Below are 11,410 nucleotides of genomic sequence, written 5' to 3' on the forward strand. Positions count from 1 at the left end.
TCCAAGAAAACCCTCAGCGGCATCTGAATATAATTTCTAGAAAACCCTCGGCGGTATCTGAGCATAATTCTGAGAAACCCTCGGTAATATCTGAGCATAATTCCGAAAAAATCCTCGACGGCATCTGAGCATAATTCAGACAAAACTCTCGATGGTATTTGGCTAAGTAAAACTGGGAAGGAAGGAATGAATCTAGGAAAGAATTATTGAAAATGAATCTGGAAAAGAGTGATTGAATCTAGAGATGAATAGATCTGGGAAAGGATGATTGAATCTGGAAAAGAAAGAATGTCCTATTTCCTATTTTAGGTGAAAAGGTAATGAGTTATTCCCTGGGTGCAACCAAATGTGAGATCAGAAACGCTTCTGTTTGAATCTCAAGGTTTTTCAAAATTTTTTAAATTTTAACTTCTTTTTAACCTCAAGGGTTTTCAAAACATGCTATCAAGAGGGTAACCTTAAGTTTGGGATTCCTTTTATCTTTTAGGATTAACATTGCTAAAAATAAAATGCCCCTAGTTTGACAAGAAACATGGCATTGGAAATAATTGAACACATCATGCAAAATTAAAAAAATGCCCCTAGTATAAGGGGAAAATTACATATTAGAGGAAAAAGAAAATGCCCCTTGTATGAAGGATTAAAATATTTGATTACCACAAGCGCAATAAAGATCCAACTTTTAATTTTGATTAATTTTATTGAAGATTTTGAGTTAGGCTTAAGAGAACAAAATATTTTCTTTTGAGACTCATCGTAGAATTCACCCTTCTTCCCCTTGGTTTACTTGGGGAAGTAGAAAATTTTTAGATCGATCGTAGACAAGATACTTGTGATTTCTAAGTCTGTGCTTGGTTTAAGCTAAGTATTGAATTTGATTATTTGGACTTCTGATGTTTCAGCTCGAATAGCTCTTAGTTTTTCTTCTATTTTTCTTTGTTGCTATAACTTTTGCCTGGATCGCCTTTTCAGGTTTTCGATTTAGCGAGCATGCTCTATCTTTTGCCTAAATCGCCTTTCAGGTTTTCGATCTAGCGAGTTTTTTTCTTTTTTCTTTGCTCTAATTATTGTCAAGACCATCCTTTCAGATTTTCAACCCTGTGAGTTTGCCTTAATTTTTGCTTAAGTCGCCCTTTCGGATTTTCAACTTAACAGGCTTTTTATTCTTTTCTCTTTCTTCCCCTCTGAAGTTTTGGAGTTACTGTCTGATCATGCTTTACTACATTTCTTACCTAGGACTTTCATGAGTAAGCTTAGGACTGGGTATAAAAAAAATGAAATTTTGAGGCTCAAAAACCCGAATGTCCATTGTGTGGTATTTTTTTATTTTGCCTTGAATTTTCTTCCCCATTTTAAAGATATTTATTTTTTCTTTTGAATTTTTTTTTTAGATTTTTTTTATTTTGATGTGGTCAGGCTTGAAGTAACTTCTCAGGTTGCCTACGTACCCTAGAATTTTGAGATCAGACCAAAACGTAGTTCAAATTTTTTCCTCCCTTGGATTAGGTGATTGAGCTGAGAAAGAAAAATGTTTTTTTTTTGTAAAAGACTGTAAAGGGCTGAGAAAGAATATATTGAACTGGATAATAAGAGAATTGATCCAACCAAAGATGACCTCCTTAAATGTAGCACTGTTTGATTTGGTCAGGATTGGTTGGTTCTGATAATTCAATTCCATCATGGTCTTGAAGTTTAACAGCTTTTCTTGGTAATATTTCCTTGATGATGAACGGATCTCCCCAATTTGGCTTAAACTTCCCTCCAGGGTCAAAGATAGGTGTCCGATTCTCTTTGAGTACCAAATTCCTGACTTGTAAGTGATGAGCTTTGATCTTTTTGTCAACGCACAGGCGACTCTTCTTTGATAAGCCTGCACGTGGTACAAAGCTCTTAGTTATTTTTCTTTGATCAAATTTAATTCTTCATACCGTTGACGAACCCAATTTGCTTCTGACAACTGACTTTCCAATAAGACCCTAAGAGACAGAATTTCCATTTCAACTGGCAAGACTGCTTCCATGCCATACATTAAATAGTAGGGAGTAGCTCCAATAGATGATCAAATTGAAGTTCGATATGCCCATAGTGCAAATGGCAGTTTTTCTGACTAATCTCGATGTGATTGACACATTTTTCTGATGATAGTCTTAAGATTCTTATTAGCTGCTTCGACTGCTCTATTGGTCTGAGGGCGGTAAGGAGATGATTTGTGGTGTGAGATTTTGAACTTTGAACAAAATGTAATAACCTCAGATTTGAAGTGTGACCTGTTATCAGAAATCAGTTCCGAAGGTACCCTGTATCGACTGATGATGTTCGTTTGGATAAACTTTACAACTCGAGATGCTGTGAGAACAGCATAAGAGGCAACTTCGACCCACTTAGTAAAATAATCGATAGCAACTAGAATGTATTTATGCCCATTTGATGCCTTAGGTGATATTTTACCTATAATGTCAATTTCCCAAACTGAGAATGGCCATGGTGAAGTTAGACCAACTAATTGAGAAGGTGGCACATGTATGAGGTTCGCATGTATTTGGCATTTGTGACAGGTCTTGACCATGTGATGACAATCTATTTTCATCGTGGTCCAGTAGTACCCTTGTCTCATATTTTTCTTAGCTAACATTTTTCCACTCATATGAGGACCACAGTCCCCTGAATGTAGTTCAACCATTATCTATTCAGTTTGATCTTTATCGACACATGACAAATGAATCCCATCATAAGAACTTTTGCATAAACTTCCTACGCACAAGATGAATTGAGATGCTAATTTTAGTAAGGTTTATCGTTCCTTCCTCGATTCTTCTTCCAAAAATTTTTATTTTTCCAATATTCTTTTAATGTCTGTGTATCACGACTTTCCATCAGGTACTTGAGTGGCAATGTTGATCTGATGGCAATATGCAGGTTTGTCTTTGACTTCAACGGTGATCGATCTCAATTCTATGCCAGGGGGCAAATGGATCATGGAAAAGAGAGTGATTAAAGAGTCAGCAAATCTATTATCTTCCCTTGACAAGTGTTGGAACATGATAGCTTTAAACTTACTCACTAAGTTTAGTAGATACTCATGACAAGGTTTCAACTTTTCATCCCTAGTCTTCCATTCTTCCAATGACTGATGTATGACCAAAGCTAAATCCCCAAAAATCTCAATTTTTATAATGTCCAGGTTCAAAGCAGCTTCGAGCCCCGCGATGCACGCCTCATATTTTACTGTATTATTGGTGTTAGAAAAAGTTAACTTAATGATGATCGGAATGTGACATCCTTCTGAAGTAAATAGGACTGCCCCTATTCCATTCCCATTCTGATTGGCAGCTCCATCAAAGTACAACTGCCATGTTTGGTTCTACAGTTATTCTTCAACATACAAGATATTGTCATCTAGAAACTGCTCAATCGGCCTTATTCCTTCTATTACCGGGTGATCTACCAAGTATTCTGCCACAACACTCCCCTTGATAGATTTCTATGTAACATGCGTGATGTCAAATTCTGATAATAACAATAACCATCGTGCAATTCTCCCTGTCAGTGTCGGTTTCTTGAAGAGATACTTAAAAGGATCCATCCGAGATAACAAGATATTTGAATGAGATAGCATATAATGCCGAAGTCTCTAAGTAGCCCATACTAGTGCTAAGTATATTTTTTCTAAGGCTGAATACTTTCGTTCATACTCTAACATCGTTTTGCTGATGTAATAGATAACCCTTTCTTTACGAGTATCTTTGTCATACTGTGCAAACATGCATCCCATAGCTTCTTCTGCGACTGACAGATAAAGAAGAAGTAGTTCACCCGGTGTAGGTGGAACCAAAATAGGCAGGTTCAAGAGATACTCCTTGACTTGATCGAAAGCTTTTTGACATTGTTTATTCCAAACTATTAGTTCATTCTTCTTGAGAAGCTTGAAAATAGGTTCGTAGACATTAGTTAGTTGAGCGATGAATCTGCTGACATACTGGATTCTGCATTAAAAACCTTGAATTTATATTTTAGTCTCAGGCGGTGGCATCTCTTTGGATAGCTTTAATATTCACAGGATCCACCTTGATCCCTCTTTGACTGACCACAAATCCCAATAATTTTTCAGAAGTTACTCCAAATACACATTTCTACGGGTTGAGTCAGAGTTGGTACTTTTGAATCCTTGCAAGAAACTTTTTTAACGCAGCAATGTGCCCCAGTCGTTTCTTAGATTTGACTATCATATCATCTACATAGACTTCGACTTCCTAGTGTATCATGTCATGTAGTAAAGTTGTGGCTGCTCTTTGATAAGTGGCTCCAGCGTTCTTCAAACCAAAAGGCATAATCTTGTAGTAAAAAGTTCCCCACTGTGTGATGAAAGATGTTTTTTGTACATCCCGATGATCCATTTTTACCTGATTGTACCCTGAAAAACCATCCATGAAGGACAACAAAGCGTGCCTTGTCGTACTATCTACTAGAATATTTATGTGTGATAAACGAAAACTGTCTTTTGGGCTTGCTTTGTTTAGGTCTCTGAAATTTACACATATTCTGACTTTTCCATCATTTTTAGGCACCGGGACGATATTAGCAATCCACTCAGGATATTCTACTACTTCTAAAAATCCAGCGTTAATCTATTTCGTAACTTTTTCTTTAATCTTCAGAGTCAATTCCGATTTTATACGTCGAAGTTTCTGTTTGATCAGTCGAGCATCAGGATATAATGGAATCAGACGTTGAACAATATCGGTGCTTACTCCTGGCATATCCTCATAAGACCATGCGAACACGTCTTTGAACTTTTTGAGCAAGTCTACTATCCCTTTACGTTCATTGGGAGATAAGGTGATCCCAATCCGAATCTCTTGAGGACTTTCTTTTGTTCTGTGGTTGATAACTTCTACTTCCTCTATTAAAGCTTGAGCCCGACATTCATTTTCTTGTTCAATTAATTTGATTATTTCAATGAGAGGTTCTTCATCAGAAGTTTTTCTTTTTGAAGCCAGATTATTAGTTAAATTATAATTGCGCTCAGGGTAATCAAAAATTTCTTCTATTTCATTAAAAAGAGATGGGGTAACATGACTCATTGTAGACTTAATAGACTCACTTGACCCAACAGGAAAAATAGACTCACTAGAAATAACAAACTTAGCAGAAACAACTAATTTACTTGACTCAACAGAAATAAAGGACTCATCCGACACATTAGACTGAACAGGACTAATATAACTAATAGACCCAATCTTGACATGCAACACAAGACTAATTACATGATAATTAGAGAGACACCCAACAACGGGTTTGATTACAGACTGAGGATTTGGGATCCCCTTCTCAATTGAAAATACTAGGACACTGTGATCTTCAATGAATAACTGATCCATATTGAGAGATTCCAGATTGAGCTGCTAGTCTTCAACTTCTTTTTCTTCATCTTCTTTGCTTTCTTCCATTTCAGACCATTCATACCAAAGAAGATTTCAAACCCCAACAGACGAGTACATGTAATGTGATCAATGAATGACTCTAGGAACCCACAGTAACGGAAATCTTCTCATTCCTTCACTAAATAGCCATTAAGGCTCTTACGATAGGATTTCATTTTAATGAGATCCATGGTGTGCCTTTGCCTTTTTACAATTGTCTTGTCCCACTTTGTCTTCCAGTATTGGGCCCAATCTTCTTTAGTAAGCTTATATCCTAGTCCGAATGTGCCAATGACTTCTTTAATTACCGGTACCTCTTTAATACCTTGTTGCTTGCGACCTAGGTCCACACTAGGAAAAAATCTTATTTTTTTGAACATGTTGGCCATGTAGCAGTTAGAGGTATTCTCAATAGAAAAATATTCTTTCACAGAGTGATCCCATTGAACTGAGCAGATCTTCTCATATTCAAACCCGCTAAGCTCTATCCCCTGTTGTTCTAGCTGAATCTCAAGCAACGGCTCCTTCTTAGTTTTAGTACTGTTTACAATTCCTACAATTTCAGCATCTCCATAGAGAGTAATCACTAGTCCATCCTTGATAAACTTGACCTTCTGGTGTAGTGTGGAAGGGATGGCTTTGATCTGGTGTAACTATGGTCTCCCTAATAGTAAATTGAAAGAAGACTAGATATCAATAACTTGAAATTCCACAAGAAATTTAGCTATGCCTGTGGACAATCGAATGTGCAAAATTCCCAGTACATCCATTTTGGTGTTATCATAGGCCCTAACCCCTTGATTAGTGGGCTTGAGATCTTTAGCCTCAAATCTGAAACAAGTAACAGTCTTTAAAGGGCAAACATTCAGTGCACTCCCATTATCAATTAAAACCAGAGGTACCTTCATCCCATTACAGTCAACTATGATGTGCAACGACTTACTATGGCTTACTCCTTCTTTTGGGAGATCAGAGGGATAGGATATTCTCTACGTAAATTGCCCCTACTATACTGGCCAGCTGATCTATAGAAGTATCAAGGGAAATTTGGGCTGTACTTAATGCTTTGAGAACAACTTCCCTACGAGTAGTGGAAGCCATGAGTAAACCCCAAACCGAGATATTGGCTCATGATTTCTTGCTTGATCACGGAGTTATCTTCTACAGTATTTTCTTTGATAGGATCTTCTCTTTCTTTTCTTGTCAAGGTCGTAGGATTATCAACATAGAGTTCTTGTGACTTAAAAACTCCACCCCCTCGAGTCATATGTCTAACTTCACAGGAGAGGAAGAAGGGCTCATCTTCTTCAGTCAACAAGTATGGATCTTCATTTATCAAGGAGACAAGACTTTTTAGGTTCATTTGACCTAAAAGATAACTGATGAATATGGGGCTATTATAATGAGGTAGGGATAGACAATACGTATCATCTGAGATTAGATCAAATGGTTCATAGTTTGTAGTAAAAAATTTCATCAGTGAAAGATAACCAGACAAGGGGGTAACTAGGCGGTTTGACTTAGATTGGATTGATGAGATAGACGGGATCGAATACCAATGGGGTGTGAGAAACCATGTTCAGGATTGGTAGAGGTTGATAGGTAGGTAGTGGATTAGTTGTGACATTTGGTGGGATAGAGATTGTGACCTTTTGTTATCAATAAGGTTTTGAATGGCATGGTGCAAGGTGATATTTCGACCAGTGTGATGGCCAGAGTTTTGATGAAACTCACAAAATAAGCTAGAGTTGTGTCCAGCTGGCAAGGGATTTGGTAAAGGTCAGGGTTGGATAGGGGTAGGAAACTCTTTTTTCATCAATTTGTGAAGAGCTACAGTGAGACTCATCCCTAGATTGGTAAATTGACACGGAGTTCGAAGTTGACTTGGGTGAACCTAGTTATTAGTCTGGGCTGGGGGTTGAGCTGGGGGTACCTGACGTGTTGGCTATGTAAACATGGTTGGTACTAGGTTTGGGAACATAGGGTTTCTTAGACTTGTTATCCGAGGGGTTAAAAAGAACCCCAGAGGCAAACGCATCCTCGAGTTGACTTTCGGCTTGTAATAGGGATTCAAAGGTAGGAAGATATTGAGCAACCAAGTGCTGAGCATATCCTTGTGTAAGGTTTTTTAGGATAATCGCTACTTGTTCCTTCTCCGAGGGTCTATCCCACATTTGGGCAGCCTTGGCCCTCCATCGACCAATAAAATCAGTAAACTTCTCCCCATTTTTCTATTTAGTCACCTCCAAATCCCTTCTTGAAGTTTCAATCTCGGTACTGTATTTATACTGATGCCAAAAAGCTTTTGACATGTTCTCCCATGAACCTACTATAATTGGGTCTTGAGACATCAGTCATCGCAGAGCTGACTCGCATAGAGTTCGCTGAAATAGTAATGTCATCTATTCATTGTTGAGCCCCATAGTGCGATTGTTAGTAACATACACCTTAAAATGCATTTTTTCACAACCTACCCCATTGAACTTGTCCATTTCAGGCATTACAAACTTCTTTGGTAAATGAATTCTAGGGATGCGGTTCAGAGCTTCAATACCTGCTGCGATTTCATCGATATCCTTTATACTCTTCATTGCTGACTCTAACTGAGACATCCTGTTAGTTAACATCGGATTTTCATTGAAATGCTCTTCATTTCTGTCAAGCTCAAAGATCTCATGTGTACGTCTCGCTGCATTTTCTTCTACCATTTTTCCTTTTGAATCATCAAGGGGATTGTCCGTTGATTCTGAAATCTGTTCTAAGACTTCCACTTTGCCTTTTATACTATTGATATCATTGGCAAAGACTGTCAAAATCTTACGGATCTCTGTCAGCTCAGATTCGGAAGCCATCTCTGCCTGTTGACTTGGTGTTGACGTTCACTCTAACCGACTGGACTTACGACTCCAACTAAGAGGTGGACACTTAAGTTTGGGCACAATAATAATCCTATATGACCCCATCAAAGGTAGATTGCATCAATTTCAGTGTTACCCCCTTGATAACATTTTAATGAGTCTTTTTATTGAAGTTTGTGCACCAATCCATTAAATAATCCATTCATGTATGATCATTCAAAAGAGAAATAAATGTTTAAAAGAAAAATAACTTTATTGAAATTATCGATAAAGAAATGTTCTCATTATAACATCTTTTAACAAATCTGACTTAAACTATTTTTTTTGCATAGACGCTAGGCTTTGTCTTGATGGTCATCAGGATTGTTATCAGACTTGATTCTTTTGGCTCTAACAACTAGCTCTTTGAATTCTGCTGGTTCGTCTGGATACCTTAAAATGCGTTTGTTCTAGGCCTTCTCAAGGAGATGTACAAACTTTTCAGTCAATGGCTCAGAAGGGAAGAAAGCTTTGTGCTGAGGTAAAGATAAATCTATGGGTACGTCGTATTGCTCTGAGATCAATGCAGGTTGGTAGAAAGATGTTTCTTCTGATCCAATCAAGTGAACATAATAGGATCCTTTGGTTCTTAGAACAGGAGGATCAGTTATCCACCAAGGACATCTTAAATTGATATGACGGGCAAGGCGAGAGTCTAACCATTTGCTCCAAGCCTTGACTGAGTTGTGACGCACTAACAAGTTTCTTTTGGAAAAATGTTCTGGCCCATACTCGAGGTTTGAAGGAACATCTACAGTTTTGAGATAGTCACAAAACCACATATAGAGTAATTGGGGACTTCCTTTGAAGCTTTCTCGCTCATTATTTTTTATGGCATCTAGACCGGAGAAAATTTTAGTTAAGATGAGAGCTACTAGGTTAGCTTTCTTTGAGAGTTGAGAGGCTATATCTATGAAAGACTCAGGGATAGTTTTGCCATCACTTTTAGAAGTCAACATGTATTGGGCTAGGATTCCTAGGCACAAACGATAGTCTCTAGTGGTTTGCCAGGCTTCGGGTTTTACATTAACGAGATGACTATAGGAGCGATACGGGCCCAATAGAGGTACTAAGTCTAATCTCCCATTATGGACTAGGGTCTTGGTTTCTTCCTTGAAAATGTTTAGTCTTGTGATGAGGTCTCCAGAATATCTGATCTTCAATGAGGACCTAACTAGAGGTCCTGAAGTGGATACCCCTATGATGCCACAAAAATCCTCATAAGTGGGGGCACAAATGTATGTGCCCAATGTGGAATATGTGAAGGTAGGGGTTCCAGCGCTTAGCCATAACACGTAATAGGTTCCAGTCTATTTCAAACTCGTGGAAGTAGAGAGTACTCCTCAACATGAATCTCCCAAAATTGATTTTCTCTACAGGGTGCATCCCTATGACGATTGTTTTGACTAACTGGTCGATTGGGTTATTGCCTGTGACTAGCATCCTGGTTTGACACAAAAGGGTATTTTAGTACACTTCCAAGGTTTATGTAAAATTAAAAAATCTTGTCCTTATGGAAAATATTTTCTGGAAAACACTTTTTCTTGAAAAATATTTTTTTGCTAGAGAATACTTCCTTTGGAAAATACTTTTTCTGGAAAATACTTTTTCTGGAAAATACTTTCCTTTCGTAAATCATTTTTCTTCTTTGAAAATGGGTTGAAACCCGAATTTAGAAAAGAATTTGATTTCCATTTTGATCTAAATGGCCCGGCCCATTATGATTATTGGATCGAGATGGACTGGGTCGTTATGAATTATTGCCAGAAATAGATTTTTTATTGGGTCGGTGCACCATTTTAATTTCCAAAAATAAAATTTTTTATCCTTGAGGACAACCATACATTATGATCTTATACATGATTCACATATATTCATCAATCACAAGGTCCCATTCAATAAACAACCTGGAAACACCCACGATAAGTTTGAGTCATGACCTACAAGAGGAGTTTCTAGACTCTAAGCTTACAACATGTAATACATTTTTATCTGGCCACCCTTACCCAAGTACACCTATATACCTCTCAAGCGTACTCAATCAGACGGCACGTGGTGACTTGGTTTGATATACCGTATAGGTGATAATCTAAAACTTCAACTCACTTCTCTGAAGCCAAAAACAATCAGTTTAATCCCCAGATCAGAGGTGGCGTGCAATGCTTGAGCAAAGACACTCTTAAATCACCTATTTTCTAGAATAGACATAATCTATCCTCCCAGTACCTTAGTACATCAGAGCAGGATCTCGCTTAGGCACTCATTTTGACTAAGAAGTACAACTGATGTACTTGAATCATCTTTGATATACCTATGGGTACGAGTCAAGAGTTGTAGCTTTCATAAATAGTTTGGCATCCCATGAAGGACCGACCACGTACTAATACTATGTTGGCAAACGGGACATGTGACTGTGCGGCTTACAATAGGTCAAAGGCTCAGGTCACTCCCGCTTGGGTGCATCGATATACCTTTCAGAGCCACCTGATCAGGCGGTACTGGCCCCAGTTTAATATAACCTAAGGTACGTGACTGGAGTTGTGATTTTCATGAATGACGTCGCATTTCCGAAGAGACCGGGCCACGCACTAGTGCCACATTGGCTATATGGGACATGCAAGTGTGCAAAATAGTAAACGTGCATGTGATGTGTGGAAAATAGGGTGGGTTGTGCCCGAGGACTTTTTCAAACACATGGGGTACATAGGTCCAATTAAACCATACAAGCAAAGGTGTACATTGATTAGGAAAGATTAATAACATATCCATATGGTTCAATTTAAAATTAAAGGTATACACATCTCAGGAATATATCAATGGTAAATCAATCAATGAATATAACACGGAATAACTGATCCAATTCAATATTGAAAGAAGCACACAAATTTTTTATATCCAAATCAAATGGATTTCTTTTTTATGGTCCAATCAAAGGGTTACTTTAGGTAACCCAAAATAATTTAAAACCTCAAAAAAGTATTAAATTGAGGGTGAAACGATGATTTTTAAGATAAGGAACGATGATTCTCTTTTAACAAATTGAAAGTTTTTTTTTTTATTTTGCCAAGGAATACCAAAAACTCTCTCTTTAAA

The sequence above is a fragment of the Akebia trifoliata genome, chromosome 11 (assembly GCF_017979445.1).
Source record: "Akebia trifoliata isolate Shusen 1 chromosome 11, ASM1797944v1, whole genome shotgun sequence".
In the NCBI taxonomy this organism is placed as follows: domain Eukaryota; kingdom Viridiplantae; phylum Streptophyta; class Magnoliopsida; order Ranunculales; family Lardizabalaceae; genus Akebia; species Akebia trifoliata.